At 35.7% G+C, this 15,657-nt stretch overlaps 1 protein-coding gene across 2 annotated transcripts in view; it reads left to right on the top strand.

The window, feature by feature from the left end:
* KLHL1 (kelch like family member 1) overlaps positions 1-15,657 on the top strand; it is a 363,304-nt gene that overhangs the window by 339,986 nt on the left and 7,661 nt on the right. The window lies entirely within an intron of this gene.

Genomic DNA, 15,657 nt, shown 5'->3' with positions numbered 1-15,657 from the left:
ATATATGAACAACACTTCCATTCTTCTTTTTTAAATGTCAATTCCAGCATAATTAACATACAGTGTTATATTAGTTTCAAGTGTACAATATAGTGATTCAACAATTCTATATATTACTCAATCCTTATCATGGTAAGTTTACTCTTTATTTTTTTCTTTTAGAGAAGAGGAGTGGGGAGGAACAGAGGGAGAGGCAGAGAGAGAATCTTAAGCATGTTTCATATCCAGCACAGAGCACAACATAGGGTTCAATCTCACAACTCTAAGATCATGATGGGAGCTGAAATTAAGAGTCAGCTCCTAACTGACTGAGCCACCTAGGTATCCCCAGGACAAGTGTACTGTTAATCCCCTTCACTTATTTCACCCCTCCACTTACCCCTGGTAACCATCTTTTTGTTCTCTATAGATAAGAGTCTGATTTTTTTTATTCACCTCTTTATTTCCTTTGTTTTGTGTCTTAAATTCTACATATGAGTGAAATTGTATGGTATTTGTCTTTCTCTGACTCAGTCATTTTACTTAGCATGATACTCTTCAGCTCCATCCATGCTGCTGCAAATAGCAAAATTTCACTCTTTTTATGGCTGAATAATAATCCAAGTGTGTGTGTGTGTGTGTGTGTGTGTGTGTGTGTATATATATATATATATATATATATATATATATATATATATATCTCCCATATCTTCTTTATTCATTCATCTATTGAGGGACACTTGGGCTGCTTCCATAATTTGTATAATTTGGCTGTTGTAAATAGTGCTACGTTAATAGTAGGGATGAATATGTCTTTTTGAATTAGTGTTTTTGTATTCTTTGGGTAAATACCCACTAGTGTGATTACTGGATCACTTGGTAGTTCTATTTTTTCCACATCCTTGCCAACATTGTTGTTTCTTGTGTTATTTAAGCTGTTCTGACAGGTGTGAAGTGATATCTCATTGTGATTTTGATTTGCATTTCCCTGAGGATGACTGATGTTGAGTATTTTTTCATGTCTCTTTCTGTACGTTTTCTTTGGAAAGATGTCTGTTCCTGCCTTCTGATTATTTTTCATCTGGACTTTTTTTTTTGGTGTTGAGTTTTATAAGGTCTTTATATATTTTGGATACTAACCCTTTATTGGATGCCATTTGCAAATATCTCCCATTCAGTAGGTTTAGATCCTTCAGTTTTGTTGATGGTTTCCTTTGCTGTGCAGAATCTTTTTATTCTGATGTAGGCCCAATAGTTTATTTTTGCTTTTGTTTCCCTTGCTTCAGGAGACATAACTAGAAAAATGTTGGTAGAATCAATGTCAGAGAAGTTGCTGCCTGTATTCTCTTCTAGGAATTTTTTATGGCTCAGTTCTCATATTCAGGTCCTTAATCTATTTTGAGTTTATTTTTGTGTAAAGTGTAAGAAAGGGGCCCAGTTTCATTCTTCTGCATGTAGCTGTCTTGTTTTCTTGGCACCATTTGTTGAAGGCACTATCCTTTTCCCAATGTATATTCTTGCCTCTTTTGTCAAAGATTAACTGACCATATAATTGTGGGTTTATTTCTGGCCCTACTTGAATTCTTTCTTGTTTTATAGTTCCTTTCCTCCCTGCCTTTGTCCTCTTTCCTTCTCTCTTTCCTTTCCTCTTTTCCTCTTCTCTTTTCCTACTGAAAGAAGGAAGAAGGGAGGGAGGGAGGAAAATAACTTCAAAACTCTCTGTGACTTAATACAGTAATTTTCTTCTTACTAACACTACATGTCCATGACAGATCCATGATATCATTGCTTTGTTACTCAGAATGCCATAGAAGCTATAATATAAGCACTGCACTGGTTCCTAAAGATTCCACATGCCAGAAATAAAATTCTCTTTTGTTCATACTTTAACAAACCAGTCACATGGACACAGAAAACTTTATGAGGGTGGGAGGACTTCTACGTGCAAGAAGAACAAGAGATATTTGGTGGATTGCACCGATGACCTTAACAATTTTCCTCTTAACATTAACAAACCATATCCATTATGTTCATGCTTGCAAGTGGTAGTCAGTGGCAGAAAGGTGCTCTAACTTTTACATTTTTCTAAGGATATGAGATGACTTTACTGAGAATAAGGCCATTGGCAAGAAGAAGCTTTTAGTAAACAGACTCTGTTCAAACTTAAACCACTTCTTGAATAAAACATGTTTAATGTTATTGCTACTGCGTGAAATGGACTGTAGATATATGGCTATCTATGCATAGATGAAAGCATTATGCTCAATACAGTTTCACTTCAACATTCTCTTATCCAGTGAAATTAGGAACTACAGGTGTTATAGTAACAGTGGTCATAGCCGAAGTAAACAGATGGATACTTTTATACAAACACAAAATCATTTACTTAAAAAATACTAATAGCTCATTCAGACTTTTCTCTGCTAAATTCTTGGGAAAAATAGCAAAAAAGACATATATCTTATATAAATGTTACTAATGAAATTATATTTCATTATTCTCTTCTAACTTTACTGTATAATGTATTGCAATGTTGTTTGTGAATAGAAGCAAAATAATTCAGTCTAGGAATAATTTATGATGCAAAATTAGACTTAAATAAGCATAGCTATTTTAAGTTATAGGAGTACAATGGGTATGAGCAGCTTAAGTAATGCAGAAGCACACAGCATTATCGTGATTCTTTTCTCAGCTCATATTATGTGTCAGATTAATAGCATTTTGCAGTTTCTATAACATATTCTATATTGATGATTTCACATGTAAATCATCAATAAATCAAGATGCATGATAGTACTCTGTAGAATTATTTTGCACATATAATGTAAAGACTGTTTTTTCGTATATAATCACAGGAGAACAAACCATTAGGAATAACAAGAAGTAGTGTACAATTCTACATATTATAGACTGATAGAACAAATTTTATTATATGACTATGATTTCTTATGGAAACAAAGATATTATATAATAGTAATGTTAAAGTACAATTCTATAAGACATCAAAAGTTGTAAAGGGTTGGGCTCTCCTGAACACAAAGAACTCTGGCATCTCAAATCACAGCAGGAAGCAAGGCAAGGACTGGGCAAGAATAATATAGAACAGAATAGTTGATGGAACTAGTTTTGCAGCTAAGCATACCTCTAGTAAGAGCATCTTAGTAGACAATCTTAGTGGACAAAATCAGTGCCCGAAAGATGAAGTAAAGTTCTAGCAGAACTGCCCAGAAGGTCCAAACCATTAGACAAAGCACATTTATCTATCTATTTTACTTACTCTACAAATATTGTTTTGCATGTTTTTTTCACTGGGCTAATTCAACCTTAAAACTTACTAGAAGAAAGAGACAAATAAATAATTAGAACTTTAAGATCATGAATAAAACAGGAAACCAGGCAATGGATCAGAAAATATGCTCAAAGGCATCAGTACCACTGCTGGCTAATAATAGATCAGGACCACCTTTGCCCTCAAATTTGCATCCCAGTAATAAGGCCTGTAGGAGAGAGATACGAAGATAATAAGAGCCTTCTAAAACTGCCTTTGTCAAATCCACTCTTACTTCCTCCAATTTATTCTCTATATAGTAGCCAGGAAGATCTTTTTTTTTAATTTTATAAATTAATTTTATTGGTGTTCAATTTACCAACATACAGAATAACACCCAGTGCTCATCCCGTCAAGTGTACCCCTCAGTGCCCATCACCCATTCACCCCCAGCCCCTGCCCTCCTCCCCCTCCACCACCCCTAGTTCATTTCCCAGAGTTAGAAGTCTTTATGTTCTGTCTCCCTTTCTGATATTTCTCACACATTTCTTCTCCCTTCCCTTATATTCCCTTTCACTATTATTCATATTCCCCAAATGAATGAGAACATACACTGTTTGTCCTTCTCCGGTTACTGTGGCCAAGTTCAAAAAGGGTGTTGCCTGAGTTCTCCTCTGGGATTTTGATGGAATCTTGTCTCACATTTAGATCTTTCATCTATTTTGAGTTTATCTTTGTGTATGGTGCAAGAGAGTGGTCCAGTTTCATTCTTCTGCATGTGGATGTCCAATTTTCCCAGCACCATTTATTGAAGAGACTGTCTTTCTTCCAATGGATAGTCTTTCCTCCTTTATAGAATATTAGTTGACCATAAAGTTCAGGGTCCACTTCTGGGTTCTCTGTTCTGTTCCATTGATCTATATGTCTGTTTTTGTGCCAGTACCACACTGTCTTGATGACCACAGCTTTGTAGTACAACCTGAAATCTGGCATTGTGATGCCCCCAGATATGGTTTTCTTTTTTAAAATTCCCCTGGCTGTTTGGGGTCTTTTCTGATTCCACACAAGTCTTAAAATAATTTGTTCTAAGTCTCTGAAGAAAGTCCATGGTATTTTGATAGGGATTGCATTATACGTGTAAATTGCCCTGGGTAACATTGACATTTTCACAATATTAATTCTGCCAATCCATGAGCATGGAATATTTTTCCATCTCTTTGTGTCTTCCTCAATTTCTTTCAGAAGTGTTCTATAGTTTTTAGGGTATATTTTGAGAACCATTTGAATGGTAAATGGTTCTCCAACCTTTTATTTTCAGGTTGTAGGTGTCCTTCTGTCTAAAATGAGTCTCTTGTAGACAGCAAATAGATGGGTCCTGCTTTTTTATCCAGTCTGAAACCCTGCGCCTTTTGATGGGGTCATTAAGCCCATTCACGTTCAGAGATACTATTGACAGATATGAGTTTAGTGTCATCATGATATCTATTTAGTCCTTGTTTTTGTGGATTGTTCCACTGAACTTCTTCTTAAAGGGGAGTTTTAAGAGTCCCCCTTAAAATTTCTTGCAGAGCTCGTTTGGAGGTCACATATTCTTTCAGTTCCTGCCTGTCTTGGAAGCTCTTTATCTCTCCTTCCATTTTGAATGAGAGCCTTGCTGGATAAAGTATTCTTGGTTGCATGTTCTTCTCATTTAGGACCCTGAATATATCCTGCCAGCCCTTTCTGGCCTGCCAGGTCTCTGTGGAGAGGTCTGCTGTTACCCTAATATTCCTCCCCATGAAAGTCAGGGACTTCTTGTCTCTTGCTGCTTTAAGGATCTTCTCTTTATCTTTGGAATTTGCAAGCTTCACTATTAAATGTCGAGGTGTTGAACGGTTTTTATTGATTTTAAGGGGGGATCTCTCTATTTCCTGGATCTGAATGCCTGTTTCCCTTCCCAGATTGGGAAAGTTTTCAGCTAGGATTTGTTCAAATACATATTCTGGCCCTCTGTCCCTTTCCGCGCCCTCGGGAACCCCAATTAAGCGTAGGTTTTTCTTCCTTAGGTTGTCATTTATTTCCCTTAATCTGTCTTCATGGTCCCTTAATTGATTGTCTCTTTTTTCCTCAGTTTCCCTCTTTGCCATTAACTTGTCTTCTATGTCACTCACTTGTTCTTCCACCTCGTTAACCCTCGTCGTTAGAACTTCTAGTTTGGATTGCATCTCATTCAATTGATTTTTAATTTCTGCCTGATTGGATCTAAATTCTGCAGTCATGAAGTCTCGTGAGTCCTTAATGCTTTTTTCTAGAGCCACCAGTAGCTGTATAATGGTGCTTCTGAATTGGCTTTCTGACATTGAAGTGTAATCCAGATTTTGTAACTCTGTGGGAGAGAGGGCTGTTCTGATTCTCTGAGGTGAGGTTTTCCTTCTAGTCATTTTGCTCAGTGCAGAGTGGCCAAAAACAAGTTGTATTGGAACACGGGGGAGTATCACTGGTCCGTCCAGCTGGTCTTCTGGGGGAGGGGCCTGCTGTGCTGATTTTCAGGTGTTAGCACTTGGGGGAGCTGCTCTGCCCCTGCCTGCTGCAGGGTTCAGCGGGGGTTGTTTACCCCGTGGGGCCCCAGGAGGAACAGCTGCAGTTGCTATGGCAACTCTGGAAGCCTGGATTCAGCCTCCGCAGGAACTACGGGCTCGGGGCTCTCGGTTCTCCGTCCGCAGGGCCTGGAGGCTCCGGGGCGGGGCCGCTGATCTGCTCAGCTCGGGGCAGGAGCGTCCTCGCTGTCCTGGGCCCTCCCGGCCTCTGCCTGTCCCAGGGGGAGGCCGGATCCTGGGCTGTGTCCCGGCGCCCTGTGCTCCGGGGCCTGCGCTGGTGGATTCGCGCTCCCGCCCCGCAGCCCCCTCCGCGGAGCCGCCGCCCGAGCCCCCCCCCCCCCGAGCTGCTCCGGCCCCGCCGTGCGCGCTGCAGCCCTTAGGGAGCTCGGCCGCGGGGTGTGGGGCTCTCCCGGGGCGCAGGTGTCTGTTAGTGTCCCCGGGAGCCCGAGGGCGTCCCCGCCCTCCTGGGTCCTGCTCCACCTCCCTGCGAGCCCCTTTCCGCCCGCCCGGGAAGGTTGGTGCAGCTCCTGCTCCTCCGGGACGGGGCTCTCCTGTCCTGGGGACACTCGCCCCGGCCTCAGCCCGGCTCCTCGCGGGGCCCCTCCCCCTCGGAGGCCTTTTGTTTCTTTATTTCTTTTTCCCCGTCTTCCTACCTTGATAGAAGCGCGAACTCTTCTCACTGTAGTATTCCAGCTGGTTTCTCTTTACATCTCAGGCCGAATTCGTAAATTTTCAGGATGATTTGAAGGTTATCTAGGTAATTTGGTGGGGACAGGTGACTTGGGGACCCTGCTCTTCCGCCATCTTGCCCCTCCCCCCCGGGAGATCTTTTCATAATGCAGATTTGACCTGAAAATACAATGGAATTTTCTTTTGTACCAATTATTAATATTACGATGAGAATTTATTTAAAACTGTCCATGTACTGGTGATGATCTAGAGTAGCTTGTTCACACCTGTACTCCTCCACTTGGCACAATTCTTGGCAGAAAGTAGTCCTCACCAAAACATTTAGCAAATCAGGTAGAAAAACAGGTCTCAAATCTCTCACAAGGGAAGGCATCTGGAGATAGACTGTACATAGGGAGTTCTAGAGATAGAAAGGTCCAAAGGGATGTATGGAAGGATGAAAGAATGAATAGATGAATAGACTGATGGGAAGAAATAGATAGATTTTTAATTTTCTCTTTGCATGTGAATGCTGATTTCCATCATTATAGATTAAATATCAAATATATGTATATATATATATAGGCATTCATTTAGTAGGCAAAAGTTTTGATAGGGCTTAAAATATTAAGCAAATTTTCAGATATTAATTGAAAATAAATTATATCTTTATATCTAATCCAAACACTATTAACAAATAAGCATCTAAAAGCCTTTTTGTTTATTACTTAAAATAAATGTAAAACTTTTGTTCAAAGTTTACCAGGATCTACGTACTAGTCATATCAGAAAAGTCATCTAAAATAAGAATATCTAATTTTTCTGTCAAGATATGGCTCAATACTGATATCATCCTTAGATCTTGATAAAAAAATTAATAGAAATTAAGATTTGCTGTCAGACATACAAGGATAAATGCATTATTAATTTAATTAAATAGTTTTTTAGAGTTACCTTAAAAAATAATATATAAGGTCAGAATAGAATTTGGGATTCTTTCATTTCTCTTCTTAGTTCATCTTTTTGGTTTAGACATATCCAAGAATTGTAGTTCTAAAGAGTGAAAACTGATGATCAAGGAGAGCATTTTATTTAAATTATGGGCACTCATCCTAGGCCTTATATAGCACACTGATACATTAACTAATATTTTGAGATATGTGAGATCCTAAATTTTCTACAAGACAGTAATTACTTGAACTGTTTAAAGTTAAATGTTAGATAGGGGCTTTTGAACCTTTTAGTAAGATATTTTCTTCTTCTTTTTTTTTCCTAAGATCTTAACTGTTAGCACTAGCCAAATGAGTGTTGCATGAAAAGACTAACTAGTTTGCTGTTAATGTTATTTTTCTATTACTGTGCACATATAATCTTTCATGTTTCTTTGATAACAAATTATGTTCAAATTTATTATAGAGACAGATACAAAAGATGAAAATTCTGACAACCTTATATATGTGGAGGACTAGCTTTACAAGTGTACACAGCAATTATTTACTAACACAATAGCTAAGCTCATTTAGATGTGTGATTAGATATTTGCCTCAATGGCTTATGAGGTAAGCAGTATCTTTGAAGTGGTCAGCTAGAGACAGGGATTACAGAATAATCTGTTGTCCTTTTACTACCTGGAATGTTGGCATCATAGTCATTCATCTGCCTGCTTGGAAGGAAGGAAGGAGAGCAATTCTGTGGAAAGGTAGACGTCCATAAATAGATGAAACATTATGTCCCGTGTGAATGGAAAGATGTCAGTCCTGGTTGTCAAACTGTAAAATTCATTTTAAGTTGTGAGAGTCTATTTAAAACATAATTTGACTCATGCGGCTAATAAAAGTTTTCTGTTATATTAGTAGAAAAAGTGATTATATAATCAGTTGGCCCCTAGTTCTGAACTGTTAAAAGGTATTTATTTTTAAAAGTGAGTTTTAACTAGCATTCAGGTCTCCTGGATATGCTCCATGTTCTATTGATTGACAACAATTTAAATAATTATTGAAGGTCTCTTGAGGAAACTACATCTGAGGAGTCAAAGAGCTGCATGGCTTATCCTTGCTTCCCTGGTTCTGTCAGCAATTTGTTTCTCTTTTCCTCAACCTTGAAGAGAGGATGCAATAAATATGATCTAAGTCAAAATAGGATTTTTCACATGTCTTCATAGAGAAGTTAAATTAAATTGAAATCAAATTAACTTTTTAAAAAATTTTTGTATATATACACAAGGGATATTGAAAAGGGGAGCAGAAATCTAGTTGCCCCATTTTCTTTCCCAATGTTTCTGTGCCCATTGTATATTTAAGAGAAGTACTAAGGAAGATTGGGAGGATATCAACAGATACTTTTTACAAATCTATCTTAAAAGTAAAGATTAAGCACATAATCAATGTGAGAGTCAGAAACACACAAACAATATTGACAATGATTTCTTTTCTTCCTAACATTGCACTGACTTTTCCTCCCCTCTGTCTTGGGGTTGAAATTGATAGTCGACTCAAAACCATTTCACCCGACATGTGACCCTAAATAATGAGACTGCTGAAACTAAATCAAAACAGGGAATGTGCCCTTATAGATCATGTGGAAGATCCTGTGAGAGGAATCTATACTGATCAGAGAATAATTTGTATGCTGAGACTGAATTTGAACTAAGAAATCCTGTCTTAATTGGTTGCAGTCGGACAGTTAACCCACTCTGAAGTTTTCTTTCTTTTTTTTTCCCCTAAAGATTTATTTATTTGAGAAAGAAAAACAGAGCTCTTGCAGGTGTATGCACACAAGCTAGAGGAGAGGCAGTTGGAGAGGGAGAGAATTCTCAAACAGACTCCCTGCAGAATGTGCCTACACTGGGCTTGATCCTAGGATCCTGAGATCAGGACCTGAATCAAAATCCAGCTGGATGCTTAACTGACTAAGGCACCCAGGCAACCCATGAAGTTTTCAATTTTTTTAAATTAAGAAATAGTGTTTGTTGATGACATATAAAATTAGGAAAAAATCATAAAAGAAAGCAATTTCATTAGTAACTCATTAAAATTCATGAATGTAAACTGATGTCTACATTTCATTCTTTTTCAATGTTTTAAGACCTATTTACTAGTACAGTTTAAATTACACAAAAAAATTGACCTATTTCTTTGTTCCTTTCTCCAACTGTATGTGTGTTAGTAGAGGATACAATGAATGTTTAAATATACTGTCTGAACAAATCAATGGATGGATTAATGTACATGGTCTGATGGATTGTGGCTTCTGATTTTAAATTCTACCAAGACTTGTGGCTTTTTTTTTGGGGGGGGGACATAGGTTTGGACAAACACAACTCAAACAGTTATTATGTTGATTTTTATAAAACTTTAGATATAAATTTTACTAACCATATGTATGTCCTCCGGTTAATACAGATTTATAAATATTTTTCAATATTTTCTTTAAATGCAGATACTTTTACATTTAAGGTAGATATATACCCCATTAAATTATTTGCTATTGTTTTGATTATTTATAACAAACAATTCTACAATCTTAATGGTTTAAAATAATTTTGTAGTTATTTCTTTTATGATTGAAATCTTTCATGATTATGTGTTAGCTGGGTTCAGTTTGGGCTACTCTTCTACTCCACGTGATATTGGCTGATGCTACCATCATCTGTGCCTCAACAAGGCTTTAATGTTCATAATCATTCTCTGCCAGAGCTAGCAATTAGGGCTGCCTCTCATCTGAGTGTTCCGCTGATGCTTAAACCAAAGAACCATTGTTCCCCTTTGGCTGGGATTCCAAGGCAGGGGAGGCCAAGAGAAGGGGGCTCAAAGAGGCAAATATCCAACACAATGAATCATCAGGCTTCTGCTTGTATCATACTTGTTAAAGTCACACTGGCCAGTGTTGGTCACAGCAAAACTTTCTGAAAAAAAATATCTAATTTTACTGCTATAGTGATTACTTTTATAAGTAATAATTGTAGTTACACATTAAATATTTACCAAAATTTACTGTGTTGTGGGTCATAAAGTAAACCTCAACAATTTTCAAAAGCTTGAAATCTCATAGGGCATGTTTTCTGGCCAACATGTAATTAAACTGGAAATAAATCAGAAAAGATAAATTTTTACATTTTCAGCTGTTAAAAATAAACAGCTGAACACAAAACGTGTTTTTATTTTTAAGTAAACTCTATGCCCGATGTGGGGCTCAAATTCACCACCACAAGATCAAGAGTTGCTTGCTTTACCAACTGAGACAACCAGGTGCCCCAAGTTCAATTGCTTGAAATTTAGGTGACATACTTCAAAATAACATGTGACTCAAATTAGAAAATAATGTGAACTGAATAAAATTAAATGAAAATATATATCAAACTTTGTGGGACATAGCTAAAGAAATTCCTTTTTAAAAATAAAATTCCTTTTACTAAAGTTTTTTCCAAATGCTCACACTAGACTTGGTCTTTCCAGTCTCATTACAAGTCTATAGAAAAAAAAAAAAAAAGCTACGGATTCACACTGTCATTAAAAGATATCCCCCAATTTTCCTAGACTCTTGTCAAGAATTTACTAGGAATGTGCATCCTTAAACTTTCCTTATACTTTACAATGAAAACTGTTAAAGAACCATGCAATTTAAACCCCAAATCCCAAACTATTACATCTAATTATTAAATTACTTTAAGGCACTGTGGCATTGGCCTAGTCCAAACAAGTAGACAAAACAGATATGTGTTCAGAAATAGCATCATACTTAAAGGGGTCTTGATTTATCGCACAGTCAAAAAAGCACATTTCCTGTGGAAAAAAATAGTTATAGCTGCTCTTTCATATCACACCAAAAATCAATTCAAGATGGATTTTAGTTAATATGAAACAAAGCTTTTAGAATATAACAGAGGGGGCTATCTTCACAATTATAGGGATGTGAAAGATTACTTAAACTGGATGTGGAAAGAGTCATCCATAAAGAGAAATATTACTGTTAAAATGTTCTTTCTCAAGGGTGCCTGCTGGCTCAGTTAGCAGAACATGCAACTCTCGATCTTGAGGTCATGAGTTCAAGCCCCACATTGTAGATCAGGATTACTTTAAAAAAAAATGAATAAAAAATCCCTCTTCAAAAGACAGCACAAAGAGTAAAGATTTATGCCAGAGAGTGGGAAAACTATTTGCAAAGCATATAACCAATGAAGGCTTTGTTTCCAATAACTGAATTCTAGAAATAATTTTTAAAAGAACTTAAAAACATTAGAAAAAAATGGCAGAATATTTGAACAATAACTCTTGAAAAGATGAGTATTGGGAAAGACGCTTGATGTCATTAGTCAAATGAAAATTAAAAACACAATGGCATACCAGGACCTATTAGAAAGGCTAATATGAAAACAGTTAATACCAAATTTTGGAGAAGATGTAGAGCAACTGTAACTCTCATTACTCTCAATGATACAAATGTAAACTGGCCCAGACTCTGAAATACCAATAGGTAGTATCACCACATTTCAAAATACGTATTCTCAAAAAACAAACAAACAAACAAAAACATACACAAAAAAACATATTCTCTTGGGCCCAGACATTCTATTCCTAAATACCCATTAGATATGCATATATATGAAAATCTTTGAACAAGGATGTTCATAGAAACATTTTATGGTTATTCTGGAGTTTTTTAAAATACATTTTATTGAATAAATTTATTTTCCATCCCTGTCATGCAAACATTTCTGAAGTCAAGGTACATTTGTTTTGATAATCTCATGAGACCTGATAGAGAGATGTTGGTTTTCTTTACAGGAAAAATAAAATTTATTTTGACCAGTGTTATTGTCATTCTTAATTGCTTAATTCAAATAATTATGAAAATTCAAACATAGATTGTATAATCTATTTACTAGAAACCTAAAAGTCACTTTTTCAGAGCTGTTGATCTATTTTAACAGCATGTATCTTATCTTTCCTTATTTCTCTCCTTTCTTGTTTGCTTTATTTTGTTTTACAGGCAAACAAACCTGGCTACAAATCACTTCTATGCTGCTTAATTTGCTTTCTAGCTGAATATTGCTTATACATTTGGGAAAATGATTCTATTTGTTCCCAATGATTAATGCTTTCATACTTAAAAAGAGTTTCCCTTTAAATATTTTAAGGTTAATTTTTATCCTTAAATAATGGGGAAAAGTGAGGCTTAAAAAATTAATGGTACATCAAAAATTTCAATGGGAATTTTCAATGCGACACTACTTTTTGTTCTGTGACTCTCACATGCCTTCAGCAAGTTTTCATTTTACAGCCAATTTTAGCCTCTATATATTGGTGCTTCTCTTGACCAAGGGCTGTAAACTTTAATAGAGTCCCTGATACAGAACTCAACATTCTGACCACGAAGGCCAAGGTGAGATGTAGGAAAAGCAGACAGCTTAAATACAAAAAAAGACAGCCACTCCATTTCCCCCACCATCCCTGCCACTTTTTTCTTTAAAAAAATAATAAAAAAATCAAGAACCAGAGAAAAAATAATGGTTAGGACTGAGTTTCATCGAAAATATTAACTGACAATGACAGAGTTCATTGTTAATAATCATTTGGAAAATGGATATACATCTGTAGAACTTCTAAGGTTAGAAAAGCTATTTATTTCATTTATGGGCATAACAGTCTTCCATATCCCCATAAAGAGTTCTGAATATAGAAAAATCAATTTAAAGTCATTAATGTGAAAACAAGGATAATGACTAGTAGGTAATTTTGTATTTCTGTTAATTATTTCCTAAGTATCTAGCAGAAAGTGTGTGATAGGTGGGGAGGAGTTGGATTGTTTTGGCTTTGTTTTGCCTTCATTTTTTTGGATTGCAATATACAAATTTAAATTTAAATTTTTATCATTTCCAGATATGAATTAAAAGTTTATTATAAGAAAAAATGTATTACATAGATTTGAAAACAGATACATCTAATCCAAAGATCTGGATTTTCTAGAATGCATTAAATTTTTAAAGTTCCCTTCAGGAATTTTGTAAAATATATATATATAAAACAGTGATATCTATTTCTAAGTGTAGGATATTATTTCTAAATGTGTACCTAAATATAAGACATACTAGCGTTTTCTTATGTCCCCCTGGAATATGAGTATTTGAGAATTGTTCAGTATTTGGGTTTCACTTGAAATTTCACAGATCTTCAGAAATTCATGTATTATTGCTTCATGCACTAGTTTTGGCTGTTTTCTCAGTTCTACTTTTTTGCAAAGTGATGAAGTCTGCTTTGCTGACATTAGTTGAAAAAAATTCTAGAGATCTGGATAGCAATTAAATGAGGGATAAAATATGACTTCAGAAAAAGCTATTTAAGTGAAGTGATTGTGACAAAAGCTAGCCTAGATTTTACTGAAGAATGAATAAAGTGTAAAGAATGTTTGCTTTTCATTGAAATTAAAGTGTATTATACATTCTTACTTTTAAAGTTTTTTTTTTACTACAGATCGTTCCTGACAAAAAAGTAAACAATACAATATACTTCCCTGTACTCATTACCTGGCTTCAACAACTATCACCAGTGTGTCATTCTTGTTTTATCCATTTCCCTTCTTACTCTCTCTCTCTTTTTTTTTTTTTGAAGTATTTCAAAGAATTTCTCAACCATGTCATTTTAGCTCAAAATATTCCTGAATTTATCCCAGAAACAGCCAACCAAAAATGATCAGAGCTTTTATTTTTTACACGTAACAACAATGCTATTCTCAGAACTAATAAGAACTTCAATAATTCCTTATTAAAATCTAATGCGCAGGTTATATTAAAATTTTTAAAATGTCTCAAACATCTTTTAATAATTGGTCTATTTGAATTGGGATCCAAATAAAATCCACTCACTTTTCTTTTGTTATGTTTAATCATAATTCATTTAGAATAGCTATTTCTTCCTAAGCATTTGTTCATTATTATTGGGGGTTTTGTTTGTTCGTTTTGCTATTGACTTGGAGAATTCAGCCAGTTATTCTATAAAACATTTCACTCTCTGGATTCCACTATTTGATTTCTTGAGGTATCTTCTTTCCTCCTCCTCCTCTGGTTCCTCTTCCTCCCCCTCTTCTTCTTTATTTTGCCCTTATTTTAAAAAATCTTTTATATTTCAAATTGTTCATGGTTAAGTTTATATTTTTCATGGTAAGTTTAAATAAAGGTTTTGATGGCATAGATTGTGTTTCTGTGTGTTTCTATATATCTGTTTTATTTGTGATGTTTTACATTTATTAACTATAGCAAGTAAAATTACATTTTTATTCTCTGGACAAGCATACTTTCAAGGTGGTCCTGGTTTTGCAGGCATTCAACCAATCTCTCATTTCATGTAGATTATCTTGGCTGTCACAATCTCTCCAAACATGGCATGTAAATGCATGTAACACCTTGGATAACATAAATATAGAGAAATATAAATCTCAGATCCTTGGGGGCTTCCCAACCATTTCTTTTGTAACAACCTTCTTTATTTTCAATAAACAGACAGGTGGCTTTTTGTTTTTATTTTAGGTTTGTTTATGTTTGTTTCTTTGTTTTAGGAGGCTGTGGGTTGAAAGTTTCAATTGGTAAAACACAAGATTGGAGTAGAAAAACAAACTAAAAATATATTTGCTATATCTGTTACACACACACACACACACACACACACACACAAAACAAACCTAAACTTTCACCCAGACTTCTTTTATATTTATTCTGCTGGGCTCTTACTAGCTTTTTCATTTCTGTATCTGACCTTGCAGGTACAGGTGAAAGGCAAAGTGGTTTAATCATTCATTCTTAGCTGAAATAAAGTACATTTACAAAAGTATTCTTCAGGCTTTTGCCACTCAAAATACAAAATATCCATATGTAATGTATGGTAGTCAGACGTTCTGGAAATTAAATTATTTTTGGCTTAAATTCAGTAATAATAACTTGGGCCCCCTGCTTCAACCTCTTGATTTACCAATTTCTTCCTTACAGTGAATCCCAAATAACACCACTAGAGCACAGTTCTTTTCATGTTGTAATTATTTTTGCCAAGTTTTCTTGTTGAAACACAAAACCCCTTCACACCCATAACCCAAACCTAAGCTGATCCAAAATCACCCTTTCAGACACTCTGGTCCTTCTGTATCACTGAACTTAGCCACCCTAAAACACCTGCTTTC

The sequence above is a fragment of the Nyctereutes procyonoides genome, unplaced genomic scaffold, assembly GCF_905146905.1.
Source record: "Nyctereutes procyonoides isolate TBG_1078 unplaced genomic scaffold, NYPRO_anot_genome, whole genome shotgun sequence".
In the NCBI taxonomy this organism is placed as follows: domain Eukaryota; kingdom Metazoa; phylum Chordata; class Mammalia; order Carnivora; family Canidae; genus Nyctereutes; species Nyctereutes procyonoides.
The sequence above is the reverse complement of the archived record's forward strand: the minus strand, read 5'-3'. Positions and strand labels throughout refer to the sequence as shown.